The 26,548-nt window shown below is 47.2% G+C and overlaps 1 protein-coding gene and 1 long non-coding RNA gene across 3 annotated transcripts in view; one reads left to right on the plus strand and one right to left on the minus strand.

The window, feature by feature from the left end:
* Positions 1–25,633, minus strand: part of LOC142887814 (bone morphogenetic protein receptor type-1B-like) — a 46,852-nt gene extending 21,219 nt beyond the window's left edge. The window contains exon 1 of one of the 2 annotated variants that reach the window (XM_076025683.1): positions 25,477–25,633. The gene's annotated coding sequence lies outside the window, so the exon portion shown is untranslated. The remainder of the gene's footprint in view (positions 1–25,476) is intronic. The other variant, XM_076025684.1, reaches the window with a different exon arrangement.
* Positions 1–26,548, plus strand: part of LOC142887826 (uncharacterized) — a 179,986-nt gene that overhangs the window by 83,706 nt on the left and 69,732 nt on the right. The gene's annotated exons all lie outside the window — the stretch shown is intronic.

The raw sequence follows: 26,548 nt of genomic DNA on the forward strand, positions 1-26,548 counted from the left end.
GTGGCTCAGTGAGGCGTCAACTTGAAAAACGCTTTATCAATAGATCAGGCTTGAATCAAACTATTCAAACTTCTCATAATCAAAATTCACAATTACACACGCACACAAACATCTTGACTTGTACCTTTCAGTGCAAAATAATAGACAGCAACAAGCAAAAATGAAAGAGGTGCGAGGCCCAATCAGGCTGAATCAAACAATGCAAAACGACCAGCAACACTCAACTTCAAGATGGTGTTAAATTCTGCACCTTTCAGTGGTTGCTCTTCTTATTTTCTCTGACAAACACCAGGACAGGAAGAAAGGACGCAGCAAGCAGACAAAATCCAACAGACACACACGCGCACACACACACAAACGCGCACACACACACACACACACACGCACACGCGCACACACACACACACACAGGTAGGCGTGGACCCATTTCATCCTAATGAAGGCCTAATGACAGAGCAGGAACGGCTTTGACACCTTGTTACTGTCATTGTGAAACCACTGACTGTATCACTTTACAACTGCTGTAAAATCACTGCAAGAGGGAGGGGGTGGAGGTGGAAGTGGTGGGGAGCGGGGGCGGGGCACAACAACGGCGGTGGGTAACACAATCCAGCAGCAGCAGCACCCTGCTGCCATGATATCACAGGCAGACGTCTCAATGATTGTCAGTGTCTTCAGTGTACAGTAGATCCAGGAGCCTCCAGCCGTCTGCAGGGTTCAACCATGTTTCCTATGACATCACGGCTCAGTCAGTGTCATGTTTCCACAGTAACCACCAGCCCTGAGGCCAGGCAGTAAACTGCAGGTTCGACGCCAGGGTCTTTGTCAGGTCGGACGTCAACGCTGCAGCAAATATCGGGGGAACAGTCGGCTCACCAGACGAATCGCGAGACAAATCGATTCACTCGGTTCTGAAGACCAGGAAGAAATGAAAAAGAAAAATGTGAAAGAAAAGGCAGAAGTCAAAAGACTCATGCAGCAGCTGGACTTTTTAAGTAGGAGCTGAGAGAGAGAGAGAGTGAGAGAAAGAGAGATGGCAGTGTCTTTGCTCGCCCACCTCTCTGATTCAGAGATATCTACTAAATATCAGAGGATGGTGATCTGCTGCCACCCACCAACATGTTCTGGTTGTTTCCCCCTCAGCGACTGCTGCTGTTGCTGCTGCTGCGGCCCACCCAGCCACCCGGCCACCCAGCCACCCGGGGCTTCATCTGTCCTGCAGTCTGGCGCAGCTTTAACAAGCAGCGTACAGTATATATCTGCTTTATCTCCAGCAGTGCAGCGTTTCCAAAAAGACTCAGACTAGATTCCTTTAAAACTCAATTCCAAGACTTTCACCATTGCTATGGTTGAACCATTAGGTTTTGTTTCCATCTACTGGAACCTACGGCGACACTACAACGACTTTTTAGATCACGTCTGAAATATCATGGGCTGCATAATGATGTTGAGAAGACTGTCATGTCAAACACCAGGAGGCCCAACTTTTGGTCTTTAAAGGCTTTAAAACTTCGTCTTGGAGAAGATTTCCTACAGATATATTTATCTATCCATATATATATATACAGAGTGAGAGAGAGAGGGGGGGGGGAGGGAGAGAGATATATATAGATATAAATATAGATATAGATATATACACATATATTTCGAAAGGAATAAAACAGCTTATTGTTTGTGATCAACAAGCCGGCAGTTGAGTGGAAAGTTCAGGAGCAACATCAGAAAATCAGAAAGTTCAGTGAGAGTTGAAGCAGCAGCAGCAGCTGTGAACGAGGCACATGCCTGTCATGGGGCAAAGTAATTGCAGGAGTTGTGTGTGTTTTTCTGTTTCTTCACCTCCTGATCCGTCAGAGGAGCAGCTCTGAGCAGCAGCCAATCAGCGGAGCCGTACCAGCAACAGCAACACTGGACCACAACCTCCACACCAGACTAGAGAAAGATTCAACAACACTGACTCTTTCTTTGTCTGTTTCCTGATAATACCAAATCTTAATTTAAAAGCACAGTTTTTAATTCATTCTGTAATTGGTCCTCAATAGTTGAGAGCCAAAGTGGGAAACTAATAAAAGAGCCACAAACAGTCCAGAGGAATGGCAACTGCTGCTTAGAGCCCAGAATAGCTGGGAGCCAATAAAACCACTTCTGTATTTACCCCTGGTGGAGGGGGTGGAGGGGGTCGTGGAGGTGGTGGAGTTCTGTATTTACCCTTGGTGGTGGTGGAGGTGAAGGTGGTAGAGGTGGTAGAGGTGGTGGAGGAGGTGGAGGTGGAGTTCTGTGAAGGTGGTAGAGGTGGAGGAACAGCTTCCAAACTGAGACCGGTCCAACACCACCTGGACCATGAAGGAGGTGGAGGTACTAATAATTACCACCACTGATGCTGAGCAATTTTTTACCATTATTATCATATTGGAGGAGGCATCTGAATGACAGGAGAGCAGCTGACAATGAGGACACTTTGAAAACTGAAGAAATAGTCTGATTATGGAACTGGTTTTAATAGTGTTTAATTATCCTTCCCCATATTTAGTCATTTAAATCTGCTGTTTTGTTTTCTGAACCTATGTAGAGAAGAGAAGAGAAGAGAAGAGAAGGCGATCCTGTTCTGGTGGCTGTTTGGGCCAAACAGAACAGGGTGATGGGGGGGGCAGGGGGCCGCTGACCCCCAACACCTGCACCAACAAACGGCTACAAAAGACACACACTAATCCACACACACACACACACACACACACACGCTGTGGCTTACTTCCACATGGCTGCTCACCACTGGACCTTCTGGCTGGGCCAGCTGGAAGCAGCACCGTGTGACCCACTGGCTCTCATAGACTTTACCAAACACAAGAGAAGCTCCAGGAGGAGACCAGAGTGTTTGGAGGGAAACAGAGCAGCACCGAGAGGTGAAGGTCCAAACCCACCAGGTGGTGTGGTGAAAACAGCAACTGGTGAAGCACAGAGAGGCTGAAGAGAAGATTCACTCCACCAACACCAACAGAATATGAAAAAGAGACAGAGAAGGAGAACGACCTGGAGGAGGTGGTACAGGAGGTGGAAATGGTGGTGGAGGTGGAGGGGGAGATGGTGGTGGTGGAGGTGTTGAAGAAAAAAAAAACCCAGGACTTCATTTTTAAAGAGCAACTTCATTGACTAGGTTGTTTCTGTCATCTTGTGGCCCTCGTCAGAAACATCTGCGTGACTTTGACTCCACTGTGCCGAGAAACACTTCAGATATTCATCTTCCTGTCTGCTTCATATGGGCTGCATACACAGGAACATGTTGGGAAAAATATCTTTACTCCAATAAAATGGTCCAAAAACATTTCACTGATGGTGAAAAAAATGGCTTTAATTTTCTCTTCATTCAAAAGCAACAACTGACTCACTGACTCACTGACTCACTGACTGGTTCCTGAGACAGTGTTCCACCAGACGTGGATCACCAGGCCCTCAGGATGCCGGTGGTTCTTCACAGAAGCTTCAGAAGCTCCTGTTTCTGACGCTGACAAAGGAGGACAGGAAGGAGGACAATGGCACCCAGGGAGGGAGGGGGGTGAGGTGAGAGGGGGCGAGCGGGGAGTGAGGCGGGGGTCGGGTCGGGGGGGGGGGGCACTCTGGGGTGAGTGGCCCAGTGGGGTGAGAGCGTGGGGAGTTCACGGCCCCGCCAGGCCCTTTTCACACTGCACTAACAAAGAGATTACAGTGAGAAGGAGCCGCTAACAAGCAGGCCAGCGGCCCCACACACACATGCACGCACGCACACACACACACACACACACACACAAAAATAATGGAAAAAAAAAGAAAACTCACACATAAAGGCGCACACACACACATGCACAACAGCAACACAATAAAGTGAGACAACTAACAAGAAGCATCACAACACAGTGGCGCCACCTGTCTCCTCTTGAGCAATTAATGAGCCCCGGGCTGATGGAACGCTGCGACGAGCTGGCAATTAGCAGGAGGGGGGCAGGGGGGGAGGAACAGCAGATGACAGGAGAGGAGTAATGAGTTAGGACAAGAGTGAGAAGAAGAAGGGAGGAAGCGAGAGGAGGGGAAGAGGGGAAAGTTTCAGGAGAGAAAGAAAGAAAGGCGGCTAATCGATTCAAATTGAAATAGGCAGCAGTGGAGGAGGAGGAGGTGGTGGTGGAGGTCGAGGAGGAGATGGTGGAGATGGAGGTGGTGGAGGAGGCGGAGGAGGATGAAATGGAGATGGTGGAGGAGTTGGTAGAGGTGGTGGTGGGGGTGGAAGAGGAGGTGGAGGTGGTGGTGGAGGAGGAGATGGAGGTGGTGAGTTGGAGGAGGTGGAGACGGAGGTGGTGGAAGTGGAAGAGATGGAGTTAGAGATGGAGGATGTTTGATAGTGTTTCATGGTTGTGTGTTTGCTGTTGGTGGTCCCTACTAGTTGACAGAAGAGAGGAAGATGGAGGAAGACGACCAACTTCAGAGAAAATTGTTCATCAGTAGAAAAAAAAAAAGGATACATTTTTTAGTAAAAAAAAAAAGATGGATGATGAAAGGTTGGATGAAGAGGTGTAGTCACTCTGAGAGGTTCCTCCACACAGACACATTGAAAACACCTCTGAGATGAACATCGCCACATCAGCCATCACAGCCACTTCACTGAAACCATCCAGAGCAGATCAGTTTAGAGTAGGCATGGGCCAACTACGGCCCGGGGGCCATAAGCGGCCCATGAAGCTTTTCAAACCGGCCCCTAAACCGAACTTGCAGAAATTAATTAGTCAGTCAGTCGTCAAAGAGCTGTTTCCTCCATGTTTCCAGTGTTTTCAGAGTCATTTCCATAAAGAGCTAATTAACGTGGGGCTTCAAAGACTCTGATTTGGTTGCAACTTTGCTTTGGTTCATTTTCAATTAAGCTTAAAGCAACATGTTTTCTACATATCCCATGATATATTGGTTCCTCCTATGAGGTGGCTCACCAAAACACCGCTGCTCCGGCCCCCCCTGATCTGGAGGCTCTTCTAACAGTCAGAGTGAACATGTGTGGGTGGTGGACGCACAGATTGGACGAGTCCTTGGTGCAGAGTCTCACTCTGCTCTCACACTGTGACACCTTTATGTTTCTGTCTGGTGTTTGTGTTTCCATCCTTCAGCAACATCTTTCACTTCTTCGTCTCCTTCCTCCTGTCACTCTGTCCATCTCTGCTTCCTGTTGCTCTCTCTGAACAACACTAACTCACACACTCACAAGCACGCACACACACACACACAGAACATGGATGTACGCACAGACACACACACACACACACACACACACCCTTTTGTTCCCCACCTGATAAGACAGTCACTCATATCGGCTCTCGACCCTGCTAACCTCTGACCCCTGGGACCTAAATATGGAAGTGGTACTGAAAGACTGATGGCGCATTTGGCTGACAGCGACTGTTCTCTCACACACACACACACACACACACACAGATGTCACACACTCACAACAAGCGTCTAGTGGACCAACTAGAATAAAGTCCTCAATCAGAGCAGATCAGATGAGCTTTATTGTCCTGAGGAATCTTTGGAAGAACCTGCTGGGAACTGGTCCTGGACCTAGTGTGGGTCTGGCTTCACACAGTGTTACAAACGTCATTCAGATTAAAAAGATGGTTCTTATGATTCTGCAGGCTGTCGTGACCCCGGACTAGAGGGCGTGTCTGTTATGGAACTGCTGCGAGATCTTCTGGAGTGTGACATTAGCCACAACAACAGTAGCAGCAGCAGCAGCAGCAGCAGCAACAAGGCCCTGCTGTAATAACAGATGTCATTCCTGGCGGTGTGAGGGCTGTTGCCCAAAATAGATATTTTTGAAGAAGTGAGTCGTTGTTGTGTTTGAGAAGGACCACGAGGAAGAGCTTTATCGGTCACCGTCTAAACCATGATACAACAAAACTCAATTAAACAATGATCAGCCTCTGAGCCAATGACCTCATTCCAGGAGTTTGTCCGGCCACTTTACCAGCAGGATCTACTTCAGCTAGGCCATATGTGGCACATTGAGCTTTTCAATCCGGCCCTGAAGCCGAATTTCAATAAATGATGTTAATAGTCAATCAGTCATAAAACAGCTGTATTTCCTCCATGTTTCCAGTGTTTTCAGAGTCATCTCAATGAAGAGCTAAATATCTTGGGGCTTCAAAAGTATCCAGAACGCCATCCATGCAGGAAGGCCACACACACGCACACACACACACACACACACACACATTAGTAGATTTTCTTTCTTTCTTTTTTGTTCATCGTCTGTTCTTTGTGCAACACAACCTGAACCCTGAACCTGACCTTTGACCTCAGCTCACTTCAGGGAACCAAACCACAAAGTCCACACTCTGCTGGCTGAAAAACTAGACCAGTCCTCACAATGCCTTGTTCCACACACACACACACACACACACACACACACACACACACACACACACACACACACACACACACACACACACACAGGGCAGGTGTGGGGTCAGGCTGAGGGTCAGTAGCTTCGGTCCAGCTACCAAACATAGAACATCTACTATTCACAGATCCTTGAGGTCTGTACAGCTTCTCATATGACCAGCAGGGACCTCCTCCTCCTGAACCTCCTACTCCTGGAACTCCTCCTCTGGACCTCCTCCTCTATAACCAGCCTGGACCTCCTCTTCCTGGACATCCTTCTTTATCTCCTGTCGGACGTTGTCTCTCACTCCGTGGGAAGGTCTCATTTCAACAGTGTGTGTGTGTGTGTGTGTGTGTGTGTGTCCTTCCTGCATGGATGGAAACACAACACCGGCGCCGTGACCCCTCCAGGTGATCTTTGACCTCCGGCCTCATGGCTCCGACACGTAGCGAAACCGCTCTGTGTGTGTGTGTGTGTGTGTGAGATGGTAGCCTAGCCGCGCTCTATTTAGCTCCTGGAGCCCAGGAGTCAACTCTGTTTCTTAGAAGCTGGAAAATCTGATTCCAAAGGTCGAGACGGGACAAAAACAATCTGGTGGTTCTGTACATGGACATTCTGTGTCACTTCAATACGAAGAGCAGAGGTGTCAAACTGTGGCCCGTGGGCCAAATCTGGCCCCTGAGTGTCATTATGTTGGCCCATTATGTTGGGACTACAAGTCCCAGAATGCCCTGCTGTTCAATCAAGACAGGACATTCACTGAAGGATATACTTTTTATGACTTCATTGGTTTATTATTTTATTTTTATATGTATTATCAGCCTGTGGAAAAACTGTTGAAGTTTAAATCAGAAGGCTGCAAATGAAAAAAGAGGCATATGAGTTTCTTTATTTGAAATTGGATTTTGCACTCATGCAAAATCCAATGAAGTTATTGATTGTTATTGATTGTCTAGTATGAAGCTTTGTTTTACTCCATATTCAGGTTGTTTGGCTCCATATAAAAAGCTTCACTGTTGTATCTGGAGGAAGATTATTTTTGATAAATATCAATGCTGGAACAAGACTTTGTCCCAGTTTGACATGTTTAGCCCCACTGAGTGTCTGAGTATCACTCCTATGATGCAGAGGATTACTCACAGCTGATTGAAGAGTGAGTGCGGACGCTGGTGGGGGTTGAAACACAGCAGGAGAGTGAAGACGCATGGCAACAAACCCTCATCTTACCCTTCACCTGGTCAACACAGTGAGTAGAGCTGGAGATTGATGCAAATCAAGACCAGAGAAAGGAACAAAAGGTGACGGACAGACAATGAAACTACATGAGCTTTAAACCAGTGGAGCTCCACTGCTGGAGTCCCAGGAACCACAATCTCTGCTCCTCCTCATCATCATTATCAAGTTGCAAAGAGCCAAACTTATTCCACAAAAATAAAAATTCCAGCCCACTTTCCATCATGTCTAGTAAAAAAAAATTATTGTATGTGAATTGTATGTCCACCCTCGCAGGCTAACAGGTGTGTGTGTGTGTGTGTGTGTGTGTGTGTGTGTGTGTGTGTGTGGCGTGCTCCAGCCTGTCCTGAGACTCTGATGTACTTCCTGATGCTGCTGCTTTATTGGTTATTCTAGACGGCGATGGGCCGTCGTGACCTTTAATAACCTGCACCTGTAGCAGCTCAGTATCAGGTGCAGGGAGCGGAGCAGCAGCTGAGGCCCTCGACTCGGAGAACACATCTTTGCCTACTTAGAAACACACACATACGCGCACACACACACACACACACAAACACATGCACGTATGGGTGTGCACGTATGTACATGCGTGCGGCTCTTCCTTCCACAATGCTGCATTTGTCTGACAGCTGATCTCCATGTTATAGGAGCTAGAAGTATATTAGGTAGGGCTAACACACACACACACACACACACACACACACACACACACACTCATGTCTTCAGATGGTTATCGTATTTACACACTCATTAGCTGTGCTTGAAACTCTCTCACTGTTGATTACTGCTGATGTCAGTAGCAATGACAGTCTGGGAGACCAGCCTGTGTGCTACAAACATACGCTGAATGAATTTACAAAGTCCACACGTGCACGCTTCAAACAGCGGGTCAGGTTACAGACAACACGCTGACTTGGGCAGCGTTGGTCCAAACTGCCGCATTTTCATTTCAATCGTCTGCAACTGTTCACAAGTGTGTTTGTTAGTTTCTCTTGGGTGACTCTATATTGAAATGACTCTGAAAACACTGAAAACATGGAGGAAATACAGCTATTTTAGGACTGACTGACTCTTAATATCTCTTCTTTAAAGTTGAAGGGCCGGATTAAAAAGTTTAACGGGCCGCATATGGCCCCCTGGCCGTAGATTGCCCGCGCCTGTCTTCGAGAAATGAGCCACCTGAAGCGGAACCCTGTGTGTCAGGCAGGGGGCCCCGGAGCCTAACAGGTGTCCTTTAACATGTGCAAAGGTTTCCCCTCCTCCACAGCGGCTCCCCATGTGGTCATTCATCAGACTGCAGCGGGAAAACATCAAAACACAACAATCCCCGGGGGGCACTTCTCCCCCCCGAGGACAATGGGCCTCTTGAACACAGAAATCTACATCACGATTCTCTTCCATGATGTGTGACAGCAGCAGCAGCTCTGTGTGGTGTCTCATCAAGTTAATGATTCCAGTCAAACCAGTTGGGATTGTTTCTCAGTGTCTCAGTGAGAAGCTGCTGACTGGGACTCGCCCAGTAAGAAACAATGTCAACAATCTTGTAGTTTGGCAGATGTTGTAGGAAGGACCAGACACCGGGGGGAGCCGGGGGAGCCAGGTGAGCAGAGTGACACAGTCAGAGTAAACAGCCGGGTCGCCCAGGAAGAAACTGTGCTCTCTGATCAGTCAAACCATGTGACCTTGCAGAGTCTGAGGAAGTGAAGCCAGTCCAAACACACATCAACACCACCAACACCCTCAAGGTTGCACGTGTGTGTGTGTGTGTGTGTGTGTGTGTGTGTGTGTGTGTGTGTGTGTGTGTGTGTGTGTGTGTGTGTGAGTGAGTGAGTGAGTGAGTGAGTGAGTGAGTGAGTTTCACTTTATACTTTGCTGCACGTCAAGCACACAGTGTTAAGAATTTTGCGAGGAACTTCTACCTCCTGTCGTGTGTGACGTTTGGAATTCAGAGGAATTTCTCTTGAAAGTCACCTATTATACTCATTTTCGGGCCTTTGTATTTGATGTCTGGCCCCTCCAGAGCAGCAACACACGATTCCCCGCACTGAAAGCTTTGTAGATCTGTGTATCTCGCTGCTCGTTTCCTCGTATTTCCTGCATCCCGCGAAAACGCTCTGTTTTACTTCACTCCACCCCCCGCCTCCTCCGTGTACGCCTCCCGCCCAGCCCACTCTGCTGTGATTGGTCACACTTTTCGTCGCTGCTGAGCCTCACTTCCTCAGTTTGCCGGTGCGGGAGTGAAGAGTAAACGGCAAACTTTACGAAACAGGCACAATTTAAACACTTACCATCGAGAAGGCTTCACCCTTTAGCCGCTGTTTAGAAAATATGGACGCTGAAACGATCACTTCAGTCATAGAGTCGTTTATTATCAGACAAGAATATCTGCACAACTTGAGTCCACACCAAGCACAAAGCAGGAAGAGCTCTACACAACCCATGTTACCATGCTGGCAGCGTGAACATCGCTATAAGGAGCGAAACTTGCGAGTCAGAATCGCTGCCTCTTCAGTTTCGCTGCCAGCGAACACAACACACATAACAAGCAGAGCACGGAGTTAGCGGTGGTGGCTAACAGTTCATCAACACCATTCAGCGGTTGTACGTTGCAAGTAGTCTTAAAACTAATGTTGCTTGAGGTCACAATACACTTACAGTCCTCATACATGTTTTCAAATATTGCCGTGGCTGACTATTCTCTCGTCGTCCACCAGGGGGCCGAGTCGAGCTCGTCTCACTCCTGTTGCCGACCGGACGAGAGGGGTCTGGCTGCAGACCGGTGTTCCGTCGCATCCGCATTAGGCTGAACAAACCTCCAACATTTTCTCTGTTCACTCCGACCACGGTTGTGGTCCCTGGTTATTCGGTAGTCGCTCGGTATTTTTTTATTTTATTTATTTTTTATTTCCTTGACACCGAAAAAAAACATTTTCTTGGAGCGGCGCATTGCGATATCACTTCCGGGGCAGAGCGGGGGAGGGCGGAACCAGTCCGAGAGGGTGCCGGAGCTTGGCCATGAAAGGAGATCCGGCACACAATTATGTAATTCCGTTCCCAGTGTTGAAAAAATCTCCGTGAACAGAGCGTTTAGAACCATGCCCAACAATTTGCAGGGCTCACGTCCAAACACATGAACGTCATTATTTGACGATATCGAGATCGTTTGCTGATAGGGTTCAACATTGTAACAGTTTTTAAAGCTCAGAAAAGTGGAAAAGCATCATAGGCACCCTTTAAGAAAGTGATTTTCCTGTTTAGTCATTCACTCATCTATTTATCTATGAATTTATTTGCCATCTTAACTTTGTTGTTTGTTTGTTAAGAAAAAAGCCATTTCCTGGTAACCTGGTAAATGAGCAGCTACCACTACTACTACATAACTACAACTACTACTGTGTAGCTACTAGTGTAGTAGGCGCTACTGCGACACTGTCAGTGTCAGGTGTGCGTGCTGATCTTGGCGTCTGGTCTGGAGGCTCTCTGATGACAACACGTCTCACCACCACTCTTTGAATCCTCTCCTCTCCAGCCGCTGAACAGTGGTGTCAGCTTGCAGTCGTTTGTTTGGGAACCCAAACAGGGATTAGAACCAAACGCTCCGTCCCGCTTTTAGACCACTAAGTACTTTCTGCAGCCGCGGCTGAACAACACAGGCAGCTGTTTGGCGATATTTCAAAGGGGGATGAAGGTGCACGAGTGTGCAACCAAGCCAGTGCCTTGGAGAGCAACTAGGTGACGCTAGGTGGCACACATCAGTTGTTGCCCCCTGCACAGAATGAGGGTGCTGCGCCTCCACCAGCAGGATGTGTGGTGACATCCAGAGGTTGTGTTTTGAGAGGCCCGCCCCTTCCTAAACACTCCCTTACACCACAGGTGTTCAACTCTGGCCCGCAGACCACATTTGGCCCACAGTGTAACTATATTTCGCCCCCTGCTATTATACAGCACATGTACCCGCTAATGCTACAAATCAAATCAAAGAATGCTTTGCTGGTATTTTGGTGCCTCAAACAGGACGGTACATTGATTGAAGGATATTATGATTATGAATGTGCGTCATATTAAATTATTTAATTATTTATTTATCCACACTCAGTGTTGAAGCAAAACATGTTTGGCTCCTTTATTTTTTAAATATACATATATATATATACAAATGTATATATATATTTTTGTTTTGTTTTGTTTGTTTGTTTAAATAAATATCAATGAGACTTATCAACAAGACTTTGTCCCAGTTTAAAATTTTAAACAATTTTAAACTGGGACTGTCACTGTGTGAGTTTGACTCCTGCTGCTCTACACACTCAGAGTCACAGGCCCACAAGGAGACGCGCTCTGGTGCGTAGACATTCCAACCTGGTTTCACCTTTCCAGTTCAAATATGCCCAAGGCCTCGCAGTGGGAGACGCGTCTCCAGAGGCCCTTCCTTACCTGTCGGCGCCACCTCAAGGTGGAGCCCGGCACTGCGGGTCTCCCCAACCCAGTCATTTCTAACCCTTCCACCTCATCTGGCACGGATCAATCAAAGGGTGTGTTCTCATAACCTCGCCTCGCCTCGCCTCACCTCACCGTGCCTCGCCTCGCCACGGTTCGATTGTGTTCTCATTGGCCCCCGGTTCACGAGACCGTAGGCGGAGTCGACGCGGTAAAGTGGGACAATGTTTACGAAGGCTTTATTTCTGTGCGATACACGACAGCGCAGCGATGGACAAAGTAGAAGTTGTTTCATACCTGCTGCTCGGCCATTGGTTGCTTTTCTGCTAAAGAAAGAACAGTTACCTCACTGAAGTCACAGTGGATCATTTATGCAGGCAACATTTATAATTTCTGGTTTGGTTTTCTGGGAGAGTAAAGGTGTAGTTCAACCTTTATATCTTCACCAAAAGTAAACACGAGACAGATACAACGGGAAACAGCATTTACTTAAAAACAAACAGACAGTAAACACGCCTCCTTATCTGAAATAGCTGCCCTAGCGAGCCAAGGACGACTTTATGCCGCGGTGTTCGAGGCTTCCTCGCGGCGAAGAGCCACGTCCTCTCGAACAATACGTATTTTCTCCTCTCGTCTCAAGACTCCTGGGATTCCCTAACTTAACGCGCCTCACGCAGGAGCAACTCGGTTTGTTCCGAGCGCTTCGCCATTTGCCGCTCGTCGTTTTCGCGAATATGGTTGAACACACTCGCGAACACGGAAGTTCCGTGTCGAAAGAGTTGGCGTGGGTGTCCGCTCCGAAAGGGAAAATCGACGAAAACACTGAGCCAATCCAGTGCCCTGCTCGTCGCTACGTCACCACTAAACTCGCCTCGTCTCGCTTGGACCCTGGGCGCTTGAGGTACCAAAACAGCGCCCCCTACAACTGTGTAGCGGCCAGTGGGGCCGCTCTACAACCGTACCGTGGCGAGGCGAGGCGAGGCTATGAGAACGCCCCCAAAGACCTCACAGTTCCAGTTACAGAGGGTTGTTCACCATCACAACTGCCATTCAGACGCTCCTCTTACTGGAAACAACTGGCGTGAGCAAAACCAAAGGCTCCAGACGAGAGGTGCAACTTTTCTCAGGAGGAAATCAGACCTTCAGACCCTGAAAAGTACATTTATGCGCAATCTGGCTGGTATCTACAACAAATACACAACATCCAAGGTCCTTGGAATAAGATGTCATGGAAAAAGCAGGAAGCTCCTTTATACCCTCCTCCCCCACCTCACCCACCCCCGCCATTCACCATTACAAGTTCATGACCTCACCAAAAGCTACTTTCCTCATCATTTACACTCGCACAACTAAGCAGAGTAGCGCAAGCACACACACACACACACACACACACACGCACACTCTAAGGATCTCTACCTCAGGTTACAGCACATGCATGTTGAAAGATGCTTTTGCCAGCACACCTGTGTGTGTGTGTGTGTGTGTGTGTGTGTGTGTGTGTGTGTGTGTGTGTGTGTGTTTAAGTGTGTGTGTGTGCTCTAAGCTAATGAAAACATCCTCTCGTGTTTCAGCAGTAATGGCCCTGTTGAAACTTGTGTCTGATCCCCAGAAGGTTCCAGACTCTTGTTTTGCTCCATATATTCAGAAGCAGCAGCAGCAGCAGCAGCAGGACCAGAGTCTCCACTGCTTCACAGTCCACGGAGGTGAGTGTGCGTAAAGGTGTGTGTGTGTGAGACTCTCCTTCTATACAGGTGGAGGAAGAGGAGACACCTGGAATAAGTCAAACATATCTGACAATAGATTCCGATTTTTTTCATTTGTTTCTCTGTTTTTCCATTTGAGATTCCTGAAAAGTGTTTAGAATGCCAAGTTTCATCTCTTCTGACTGGTTTTCACGAAGTCATTCATTCTACATCATCACATTATAAGGTTCACCGACAGATTTGTTTGGTTTACAGAAATTTCTGGACTAAAGACACCTTTTTTGGAGATCAAACGTAGGATAATCTGTGACGGATTATCCTGCATTTCGTTCTCATAGAAAGAAACGTAAAATGTCTAAAGATAAAATACATTCTTCACCTGCATTCATCCTGCTTCAGGTTACTGACCCAAATCCAAAAGAAAATGTTTTTATTTAACGAGCAGCACTTAACGGCTGTTGCTCTCAGCTTTAAATAGAGGTTGAGTTTCACAGAGTCTGCAGAGTTTTGCTATTCCGACATAAAGAACCACAGATGTAAAGATGTGAAGGCCGCTTCACAAAGCCACGGATGGTGAGAGAAATGGAAACACGGCGTCGGGTTCAATTCTCGAGTTAAGACTTGACTTTATACAAGCTGTCCTTCGAAAGAACGACAATGTGACGTCCAATAGCAACACAGAAAACAAATCCTTGAATTTCACCTCGTGTTTTTCAATTTAAAAAAGCAGTGAAAACTTAATATGAAGAAAACAGGACAAAGAGGAGTCGAGGCTTCATATCTGAAGAGGTGTTGAGACTGGAGGCGCTCACTGATTCCTGCCTATACGGTTGGAAATTAACTGCAGTCAGTATAAATCTTAGTGTGAACGCGACACTCTGGGTGGGTCCATTTCCCTCATCGCTAAGAAAACACAACGTCCCAAACAGTGCGAGTCACACTGCTTTCATTTCACACAAGCTTACTTTTTATTGCCACCCAATAAACCACTCCAGCCACATAGGAGTGTGTGTGTGTGTGTGTGTGTGTGTGTGTGTGTGTGTGTGTGTGTGTGTGTGTGTGTGCGTGCACAAATGGGCGTTTGCGTCTAGTCAGTTGTGTGTCTGTCTGTCTGTGGACTTACTGCATGTGTTCCCCCCCAAAGCCAAAAGACTCAGTCGGACAAAGAGGTCAATTCATATTAAACGTGCAAAAAAATAAGGCCAAATTAGTCATAAATCAAAGCACTAGACAAACATTAATTCCACATTTAAACTACAATCAGAGGAAAAGTAAATTCAAATGATCAAATTTACTCCGATAAAAAGGTGCCAATTATTTCTGAGTGTTGTAAAAAAAAATAAATCCTGTCAACAAAAAAAAAAACACCAAAAGTAAATAAATCTTACTGCTTCACTCAAAAGTAAAATACAAAACAAGTTTCCAAGCTGCCACATGTTTATTCCCCCCAAAAATAAAAAACTTTTATAAAGCAAACTGCAGAGGCCATGTTGCAGGAACAAGCGACTGGTTGGAGACAGTAAATGATCTTCCGTCATCACTGAAACATATGTCAACATAAAAGAGGACAGGCTTTTAATTCAGAGAAAAATCATCAAGTACTATTTCAACTACGAAGCCGTAGTTTCTTAGTAGACAAGTACAAATCTGCTGCATCAACACTGAGTGATGTAACACAACAAAACAAAAGCAACATGCGGTGGAGGATGTTCTAAATGCTGTTGTGGTTTCAACTGAACAGGCAGCCAACACTGCTAATTGAGAGCAATCATTAGTCATTGATCATCATTAATTATTAATCATTAGTTATAGTGGTGTTATACTGGAGACGTAGACGAGAGGAAAGCCCTCGTCATAAGCAGCAGCATCAGTAGGGGGCGATAGTGTGAGATTTCACACAACAAGCAGTTACGCAACACTGTCAAAGGTATCGTGTGACCTGTAAACGAGTGGGAAAAGATGTCATTGGATTTGTGTGAGTTTTGTTTGTGTAAAACTGTTTTTGCTGATATTATGTGGGAGAGTTTTTCTTCCATTAGTTCAGGGCACCAAGACAAGAACGGTCTTATTCGTTGTGATAAACACCGAGACTGATGACAACTTTCAGCATCGACTGAGAAGGAGAAATGAAATCTTTGTGTGTTTTCAAGCTTCAAAAAATACTGTGAACAGCACATTTAACAGCTTGTTTTTTTTAGTATATCTTAAAAAAGCACCAAAATCTGGTCTCACCTACGCACCAGCCACTCACTCACCATCTGGCTGGAACTCCTCTGCCGTCTGGGCTGAACTACGGTTGTATGTGGGAAGCAGAAAATGCCACAGTGGGTGTCAGTTTACAGCGCCGCCTTCAGGTACCAGCAGCAGAGCGCCCGGCGCTGCGCTACACGGTCGCTGCTGCTAAACAGGATCAGTGAGGCGGAACGCAACATATCCCGTCTTTCACCGGGACCACACAACCTGTCCTTCTTCTCCCCGCCACACAACAGCCACTGCAAACATCAAAGGTGTCAAACTAAATACACACAGGGAAGCTGCACATGTCGAACTGGGACAAAGTCTCGGTCCAACGTTGATATTTATGTGACGTGATACCAATATCAGTATCAATAAAGTATGATAACGATACAATAGTGCACCACGGCAATCAGAGAGTAAATTATTTCACACGTTGACTGGAAATGGAAACTTTCAGAGAAAAAAATAAATGTGAGCTATGTATTTCCTCCATAGTGAGTCCCTGACTTGTGCTCCATTTGCACACCACAAACTGAACATGATGTAATTTCAACTGCAAAATACTCGTGAAACAAACAATGAGCGATACATTAATGCCCTGAGTCCAGACCAGTCTAATGGTACCAAAACCACCCACTGGCTCCCCGACTCCACTGAGCTACAGTGGTGACACACTGTTGCCACACAGTTCTCACTCAAAGAAGATTGATTCATGTACCACACACACACACACACACACACACACACACACACACACACACACACACACACACACACACACACACACACACACACACACACACAAATGTCTGCAGGAGAAACTGCTGCCACCTAGTGGTCAAAAAAAGACTACACTTCAAAGTGACAAAACAATGAATTCCCCTGTTACATGTGTAACAGTTTCAGAAGCCTGTAGCCGTCAAATGCAGTCAAGCAAAGAAGAACCAACCAGTCAGCCAGTGAATCAGGCAGCCAGTGAATCAGTCAGTCAGGCAGTCAGTGAATCAGTCGGTCAGTCAGTGAATCAGTCAGTCAGTCAGTCAGTGGTGGTCTGGCTGGCTGCTTCCACCTGCCCCAGTGAGTCCAGTGTGTTTGCAGAGGGTTTGACTGACGCACTGACTGCACCATCAGTGTGTTTATCCAGAGAGCCAGCAGCTGGCGGCCCCCTAGTGGAGGTGTGAAGCACAGCGCCCAGTCACGGACGGGTCAGTAGTGTGTGAGCGTGTGTTTGTTAGCAGTGTTATTGCAGTGGTTTGCAGTGTGAACTTGAGGAGGTGTCAGTGACGGGTGGCAGCAGGCTGGAGGATGTGACTCATTACTGGCTGCACACTCGCCTCACTGTTGACTGACCACCCCTGACTGGACACTGCAAACAAGGAACTCAGCCGATTGGCTGCCTGTTTACAGAGGAAAGTTATTTATTTATTTATTTATTCATGTATTTATGTATTTATTTATTTTCCACCAGAACATTGTGACACTGTGGTTTCCTTGTTTTTTCAAATCAGCTTGTTTACTTTGAAACGTGTCGCACAGACCAGTGTGTGTGTGTGTGTGTGTGTTTGTGTGTGAGTGTGAGTGAGCACGCGCGCTGCAGGTTTGTTGAGTTGCTGTTATCACACCTGCTGCTGGCTAACGTTAAAAGATGGTGGTGAAAAAACAACACGTTTCAGGTCAGAAATAAAAAATAAAACGTAAAAAAATTGCATCCAAGTAAAAAAAGAAGGGATCACCTAAAGTTTTAGGTGTCAAAAACAACACACCGATAGAGTGTGGAGCATTTTTTTAGTGGTTGTATGGTCTTTCGGGACCTTTTGTAGTGGTTCTACGGCATATAGCTGCATATCACATTTGAGAGACTAAACCACTGCAGCCACAGACACGCAAAACGACTAACCAGGACATGGGAGAGTACAAGGGGCAGAGTGGAGTCGAACGTGCGTGTCCTTGTCTGCTCTTCCGTCTCCGCTGAGGTTGCTCCTCAGGTTGGTGAGGTGCTCCACATCCTCTGCGTTTGCCAAACAGCCGCATTTATCAAATGGAGATCAAGATCTTCATCCTGTTTTCAAACGGGGACGTTTTCCTATGGAGCCGACAACGCGCACACCAGTCGCCTTCAGCAGCCTTAATAAAAATAAAAGGGGGGAATTTAGGGGGTTGGGGGTGCAGTGGGGGGTGGGGGGGGCACATGTGATGAACTCATGTGCCGCCATATGAAAATGCCTGCAGCAAGGCCACGTAAACCTGTGAGCTCAACCTCCATTTCTTCATCGTTCACTCCCCACTTTCCATCTCACACGTTCTCAGACAACAAAGGAGAACCTCGCTGGGGACCCCTGACCAATCCCCCCCTGTACCACCCCCCCACCCCACCCCACCCCGCCCCCCGAACCTCCCCCCAGCCCCAGGCAGCGGCAGCAGGGCCTCATAAACGTCTCCAGACGCGAGGGCTCTGTCCGCCATCTGACAGTGATTAGGACGCAGCCCTGGAGAACACGGGTAGACCGCCGCCGCCGCCACCACCCCACCCCACCCCCACCCTCGCCCCCCACGCCCCCTGCCGCTGCAGCCCACCTTCACATGCGGCTGAACCCAAACATGCCACCCACACGTCTCTGGATGGAGGCACACCGGAGACGCCAATCATGCGGGGGATGAGGGGGCAGGGTAAGTGGGGGGCAGCCAGTCGGGGTCCCACTGTACTGGCGTCTGCACAGCGATCACATGTCCATGAGAGTGAAGGTCCAGCAGAAGAACCACCGTGCAGTGGGAGGGAGTCCAGGGGGAAACTCATCTACAACTAAAAAACATCTCGACTTTCGGCGTAAAAAAAGTTGAAAGTTGGAACAAGTTAAAAAAACAAAACAAAAAAAAAACAGAAAGCTTGCTGAAAACGTGAACCTCTCTCACTACTGCTCCAAGGTCGCCATCCTCCCGTCTCTCTCTTTCGTGAATACACTTCACACATCAGCACTTGTTGCCTGGTTGCAACACACACACACACACACACACACACACACACACACACACACACACACACACACACACACACACACACACACACACACACACACACACACACACTTCTTGTGCGTGTTTAAGCAGTCGTGTGTTGGTCGGTGCAAAGACGTGCGACCGTTATATTTGAAATTAGTTAAAGGTTGAAAAAACTAGAAGGTGCAGCTTTAACGCAGAAGTGCAATACTTTTCATCTGCTGCTGCTGCTGCTGCTTGTCCTCGTCTCTGCTTCTCCCTCTGACACCTGACAGCCATCATGGCACGTCCTCACGGCTCCCTGCAACCACCACCGTGGAGTAACTCCCTCCCGTTGATATTACTTGCTCATCTACACTTGGAATTAACACAGACACACACGCACTCTTTACTTTCCCTCCCTCCGTCGTGCCCTGGTCCTATCCACCCCTTGCTCATGCAACCCCCCCCCCCCCCCACCGCCTCCCCCACCTCCCCCGGGAACAGAACAGTCACGGCTGTGTGCACTGTTGATGAGGCTGAAATGGACCCTGGTGTTGTAGCTTGTGTTTCCTGTGCCGGGCTGCCGTGGTCCATGACCTTATCTGCGACTGGGATTAGGCAGCTTTTATTGCCGCCAGGATAACTTCCTATTAACCCCGTTTTCTCCTGAGCTCCATCAACGCGAGGCACTGTGGGTTCATGATGCTCACCAGCTACCAATATTTTCAGGAGGCTGCTCTGGAATTGTCATTTGCTGTGCTGTTGTTTTGTGTCTTTGTCTGTGTGTAATTCTGGTGAGGTCAGTGGTGGAGTCTCTCTACGTGAGCCTACAGCTGCTGGGACCAACGTTCTCCAGCAAACAGAGCTTCAATCGCCGCTTGTCGTCCAATAAGCTTCGAGGAGACACTCTGGCTCAGTCGCCAGGGTTTTTGTGACAAATTCCGTCCACTTGATTTTCCCTAATGAAATAGTGAGGAGGGCAGACTGAGTCCACACTAGCTGGCTGATGTCTAGCGACCTCCTGACCTCTGTCTGCGGCTGATATCACGGTGCTGCTTGGCAGCAGAATCAGATTCCTGGTGCTTGTAGCAGAAAAACACCACTGTTCCAACAACATGTAGGCAAGACAGTCAAGGCACAATTACATCTGTGAAGGGAAAAGGAGATGCACGGCTTTCAAAAAGGAAAGTCATCAGAGAATTGATGAAAACATAATGATTTAGTGAAAAGCAAAGGACAATCTGAGAGGAAGGGCCCTCACACTAACAGAAACATTGTAGAGGCTCTTGGAGGCAGAAGCAATGTAGGTTTTTATTGACACAGTGGCAAAAAGAAAAGTGCAAACACAGAAGGGAGGGTTTCAGTCAGTGTTGGCGATCATCTGCTAACCCACATCTTCACTTTCATTCCTTTCTTATTGCGCTTTTCCACTTGCACTAGCTTCGCACCTATTTGTTACACTTACATGTGTTTTGCATCCAACAGCCACCTATAATCTGATCTGACATCTTAGAGAAGGCATAACTTTTAATCTAGGTAGAAAATATAGAAGAACCATTTCTGATCAAACACAGCGCTGCTGCAACTTCTGCTGCTGCTGCTGCTGCAACACGCAGTCATCAGCCTCACGGCTCGGCTGGACACTGTTGAAGGGCATCTGCTCCCTCCTTCCCTCCCTGGACTCTAGCTGTGCCTGCTCTGGTCGGCTTGATTAGGTTCTAGCGCCGTCACGTAGAGGCTCGTTAGCTCATCAACTCTGCAGGCAGCAGCAGCAGCAGCAGTCCTCCTCTTCTCCTCCTGCTCCTTCTGTCAGCCAGGATCAGGAAAACATCCTGATTGAGATATCAGTGATCAACAGACGCCCCCCGGGCTTCATTTAGCAGTCAACTAATTGGTTTGAGCACGACAGTGTCCAGCAGGAGGAGGTGCAAAGACTCCCAGAGGCCTGCTTCCTATTCTAATGACCCGGCACCAGGGATCCGTATCAACCCAGCAGACACACAAGTGAACAAACACTCCTTCACCTCCCCACCCTAACTACCCTCCCTACCCCCCCTTTGAGATTTGATTCAGCAAGCATCAGATTCAGTATCTCGGGTAGGAAATCTGCTTTGGCGCGGGTCAGATTTAATTAGGGCTGAATAATGACGTTGGAGAGAACTCATGGACGAAGAGCCGCTGATGGATCTTCGTCCGGAGGTGCAGCAGTGCCTGCGTGGGCAATGTGGACACTCGTCCGAGCCGACTGGTATCAGTGATCCAACACAGACTGCAGCAGTGGCAGCAGACGATGGGGAGGAAAGAAAGACACGTGTAGAGAGGAAAACAGACAGAAAGAAGGACGCAGAGTTGAAATTGATTGTAGACATCAGGAGACTAGACCAGAGGTGAAAAAACACCTCTGGTCCAGTTTTTGTGGTCAGGAATCTGGGAGCCTCAGTGGACCTGGATGGAACAGCACCTCAAATGGATGCACCATTATAAGTTGGGAGTCTCAGGTCTGGAGAGCCACAGAGATGGAAATTGGCCCTAAGCTTGTCCAGATGGTTATCTTCTTCTTCTACTCATTTTTCTGTTTTTCCCCCCTCAGCTTGGGGGCAACCAGAGGGCCGCTGATTGGCTCAGTAAGGACTGAGCCAAGACAAACACAACACTGGGCTGTAGTCACCACCCAAACCCCCACCCCAACCACTGCTGCTTTACCTCCACAAAGCAAGGAAAAGTGAGAGTGTAGTGCCACAAGGGCTCCGATGGTTTATGTTATGAGGAATGACACACAATTTTACATTTGCACCTGTATTTTCTAATTGGTCAGATGATTTATTGTCTGGTTTGCAAATGAAAATGTTTAAACATTTACAAAACGTGGTGAAAAGAGATGCAGACACGATGACGAAGGCAGGATGAGCACAAGCACAAGAAGAAAGGGAAAGAAAGTTAGAGGCGGGTAGAGAGAGAGAGACACAGAGAGAGACAGAGAGAGAGAGACAGAGAGAGAGAGACAGAGAGAGGAGTGATTGTGACCTGAGTGAATTAGAGAACAGGAGGAGAAGAAACAACACATGATGAGATGGGATCTGCAGCCAGCAGTCATTCTGCTTGCTGCTACTATCAGTCCCACTAATGAATCACCAGTCAAGCACCCAAGAGCCATCACTCACTCCTTCCCACCAGCACCTTTCATTGAGAGAGTTTGTTATGCTGATTCCAGTTTGTTATGCTGATTCCTATCATTTCCCACCGGGGGGGGGCTGGACACACCAGCGCTGGCTCGGACCCTCAGACTGATGATGAGGGTTTTTGACGACGTCTGATCTCTGCATCCTGTCATGAAATTACAGAGCATGACGACTCAGTGTCCACAATCAGATGGCAGAGTTTGGTCTGTTTCTTTTATACAAAGACATGCTCACAAACCTGCAGATGAACTCTGATGCATTTTGTCTCTGTGTCAAACAAGGACATTAACAATTAAATCAAACCTGAGACCTGATTTTAAACTATTTTCTAATACTTCACCCAATCAACGAACCATGTAAGAGAGCAAAGCCTGATAAGGGCAAATGCAATGCCCTCAGCCACTCTGCTATGCACCGAGGCTTCGTCCAATGTGCGAGGAAGAAACTGTGTCTGATTGACAGAAAACAAGAGAGAACAGAACCACATGCATGCATCCGCAGCGAATAGGATTGGAGCACTTTTAAAAATGTCCTCTGGCCAAAAGCTGATTGTAAAGCAAGCAGCAGCAGCAGGAAGTCTTAAAGGAAAGTAATTGGCCATGTCTTCGCTCAGACTGGTAGGTTTCTAACTGAGGTTAAAAGGTGGTCTCCAACTACACTTGGACATGTTTAACAAGGGTTTCTTTTTTTTTTTTAAGTTGAATTTTTTTTTTCTCTTTTCAAAGAGGCTGAAGTCAGAACTGCAGTTGTCAGTTTCACTATGGAAAATGCAATGATCACGGTGAAGTTGAGTTTTGAGTGAATTTCACTTTTGAAGGCAGAAAAAATAGCTTGATGGATTGAAGTTGATGTGACACTTGAACACCTGAAGAACTTTGAATGCCTCTTGAGTCTGGACAGAGATGAGTATCAAGATTTCTCTCTATAAATCATATTGACGCTGTAATTAAAAATAAAGAGAGAGGTGCATCTACGAGGAAACAGCCTCAGGCTCTGAGGCTTGTCTCTCAGTCTCTGATTCTTATCAACTCCATCTCCAAGTTGGAAATTGGATATTAGAGAAGCACAAACACTGTCAGACCTCAGCTGCTCAAGTCCACATGAGCAATTGCTTTGCTTTCTTAATAAGCAGCCACAGCGCAATCAGATCATAGGGGAGTCGAGGAGCGTGCCAGGGTGGCGCTGTCACTCAACCGCAAAAACAAAACTCAATATACCTTAAAATAAACATCATTTGATTTGTTGAGCATTCTGACAGCTGCATGTCACACCAACCATATCAGTCACCAAATCATACCAATCAATTTCTTAGAAATGTACTTACAACACATCAAAAACCTGAGAGAGATTTCAGAGCCATGTGTGACATCACAAAGGGCTGGTTTACACAACGGTGCATTTTAGCAAGCACTTTCTGAACTGGTAAATGACAAGCCAGTCTAAACTGGGGAGTTGAGCCGAGGGGTTGATGGTCAGAAACCCTGTGTAAACTGCGTGAACTGTCCTGATGGTGAGGTCAAAGGTTAGGCAGTGCTAGGTGTTAGCCGCCATCGCTACTTCCTGTCAGTCTGTTTGTGTTTGGCCCAATGTTCTGTTCTCTGCATGCATATTAAGGCCTCGGCAATGTGATCCCAATTTCCAGCAGCCGTTAGCAGACACCTTGTCCCGCATCACGAGGTATGTGTGAAACTGTCTGAAACCCTCTCTCCAAAACACACACGCACACCAAAGAGAAGCCCAACGTGCTGCGTTTTGCGTCTGCAACCGCGACGTGAAACTCAATTACACAGCCAATTGAGAAGCTTGCCGAGATTTGCGTGATGTGCTCCTGACCCAAATAAGCAGCTCCTGCCAAAGTCTGAGCAGCAACTGCGTACACTTATTAGATCAGCAAACAAGGAAAACAACACACACACACACACACACACACATTTGGAGCTCTGTTCCTCTCATTTGTGTTTGCTGGGTGTTTTGCTGCTCCAGTCCCAGTGTTGCTGAGCCGGACCTCTCAGATGAAGTGAGGCAAGATGTGGAGCCACAGTGTGATGCCATCTGGATATACATTTACACATGAATGTGTGTGTGTGTGTGTGTGTGTGTGTGTGTGCATACAGATATACTCCTGTCACAGCCTGCACAGACCAACACCTGGACATGGTTACCGGAGCCAGACTGAGAGGGAGAGCTCTGTACTGTGTGTGTGTGTGTGTGTTAGGGGGTGCATAGGGAATACTGGACCGGAGTCCTGGAGGCTATGTTGTTCATTTCCATTTTTTTTCTTCATCTTTTTTTCCCTTGGCCCTGAAAGACGGGGTCTCGTTCCTCAGTTCCAAACTCTCTGAGAAGAACAACAACAGGTCGCTGTTTCCACAGCGCATCCACACATCCACCCAAATGTACAACAATTAAAAGAAAGTCACAACAAAGCACAATTTCTTGACCCAAGTTAAAACTTAAATCAAAGCCTACGACATAAACTCTCGAGCCAGAGTCAGTAGGTATGAAAATGATGATCGTTGACGTCAGCCGTCTTTATTCTTCTCTCCAAACTTGCTACCAACGTGTGCACAATCTTCGGGATCATGTAAGTGCAGATATTTACAATGATTACAGACAGACGGCCATTAAAACATTGACTGAAGAACCTTCATAGAACCAATTAATTAGTCCTCTCTCATCAAATGTGTATGAACATCAGTGGCACCTGTCTTACAGTTGCAGTAGACTGGAGGGGCAGGAGGTAAACTGAAGGTTGTGTGTGTGACTCTGTAAAATCAAGCATCGTTTACAAAAAATAAATCCATAAATCAACACATACTTTTCATGTGCTTTCAGTGACAGAAAAAAAAACAGAGATCCCCTTCACTGTGTCTAATATGGACTATTCAAAATACTAACATTCTGCAGGTGATGGAACGTTTTCATGGACGCAATTGTGCAGAAACACCAACAAAGCTGAGCCTGGTCGCACAAACTCAAGAGCAACACAGAAGTGCAGCTGCCTGAGAGAAACTGCTGCTGCTGCTGCTCGTGGGGGGAGAAGAAGAAAGCACAGAGTGGTGGAATCCGCTCCTTCGTGCCGCGTTAGGAGCCCCGGAATTCTGTGTTGACGGTCCGCATCAAGTCTCCAAACCTCCGCAAACAAACCAATCAAGCGCACGTGCGTCACACTGCGCCGTCAACAGCTCGCAGTCAAACAGCTCAGCGCAGTCAGCTGCGAGCCAAACGACACTGCACAACTCAACAGCAACACGCGGTACAAACTCGATAAGGCGAGTCTGCGGCGGTTATCGCGCTCACTGACAGCTGATTGACTCACCTGTGAAGCTTCTCGCTCGGTTTCCGGTTTCCGCTCTGCGGAGGAAAAAGTTGCGGCGGTCGCTGCGACTGCGGCTCCAGATGCGGACTGGGAACCAGTGTTAGCGGTCCAACTAGTGTCCCGCCCCCAGCCACACACACACACACACACACACACACACACACACACACACACACTGGGAGAGAGCTTCCCCTCCTCTATTAAAGCAGACTCTTGCGAGCTTATTTTCTGGTTTCCTGCTATTAAGGAATCCCGCGGCCCGACAGAAACACCGCAACTTCACCTCTTCACTTTCCACCAGCTCGACTGCACTTTCTACTGCCCCCTAACGGCGAGTTTTAGTTAGTTCTACGGACCCTGAATAAGCGGTGTTTTTCTTTACTTGTGCAGTGGTTTAGCTCCCGAGGACGAGATGTTTCACGTCTTTCGGTCATGTTCGACTTTATTTGTAAACTAGTTTGATGTGGGTGAAGGTTCTCAGTCATCAAGGCCATCTTAAAGTAGAAGGGTTAAGTTAGGCTAACTGGACTTGTTCTTGTGCTCTTGAAGATGTTGTCTTCAAGAGCACAAGAACAAGTAGAGTTGGCCCAACCTACACCAGTTTGTTTCATTTCATTGGGCTCGTGCACAATGTGCAGAGAGTCTTGTGTATTTTTCAGTTTGAAACAAGCTAACTTTTTTACACCATGGCCCGTTTATTTGACTTGTTAATGCATCAAGTAAGGGTGACAGCCAGAGCTCACATGAATTGTCTTCCACAAGTGAGTTAAACCTTAGGTTCCTATGTAAGATAGCATGTCTTACAATTTGGTAGATATTAAGCTTAGTCTGGTGTAGCATTGTCAAGAAAGGAGTCCCTGTCAATACAATTCAAGTGCAAACTAAATAGTATTAAGTAGACTGAATGGTGGAGGAGGATTGGGCCGCGCTAATCTTCTCCCGCAGTTTAGCCTTTGGTCACATGGATAATTTCTTTCAATTCTGAAGAACTCAGACCAAGGGCTTAGAGTTTAGGCATGTTACCAACAGTTTTTTGTTGTCGTTGTTGTTGGGTTTTCTTTTTCTTCAGGAG

This window comes from Nelusetta ayraudi, unplaced genomic scaffold (assembly GCF_046127955.1).
Source record: "Nelusetta ayraudi isolate G7.1 ecotype Tasmania unplaced genomic scaffold, CSIRO-AGI_Nayr_v1 ptg000018l, whole genome shotgun sequence".
Lineage (NCBI taxonomy): Eukaryota > Metazoa > Chordata > Actinopteri > Tetraodontiformes > Monacanthidae > Nelusetta > Nelusetta ayraudi.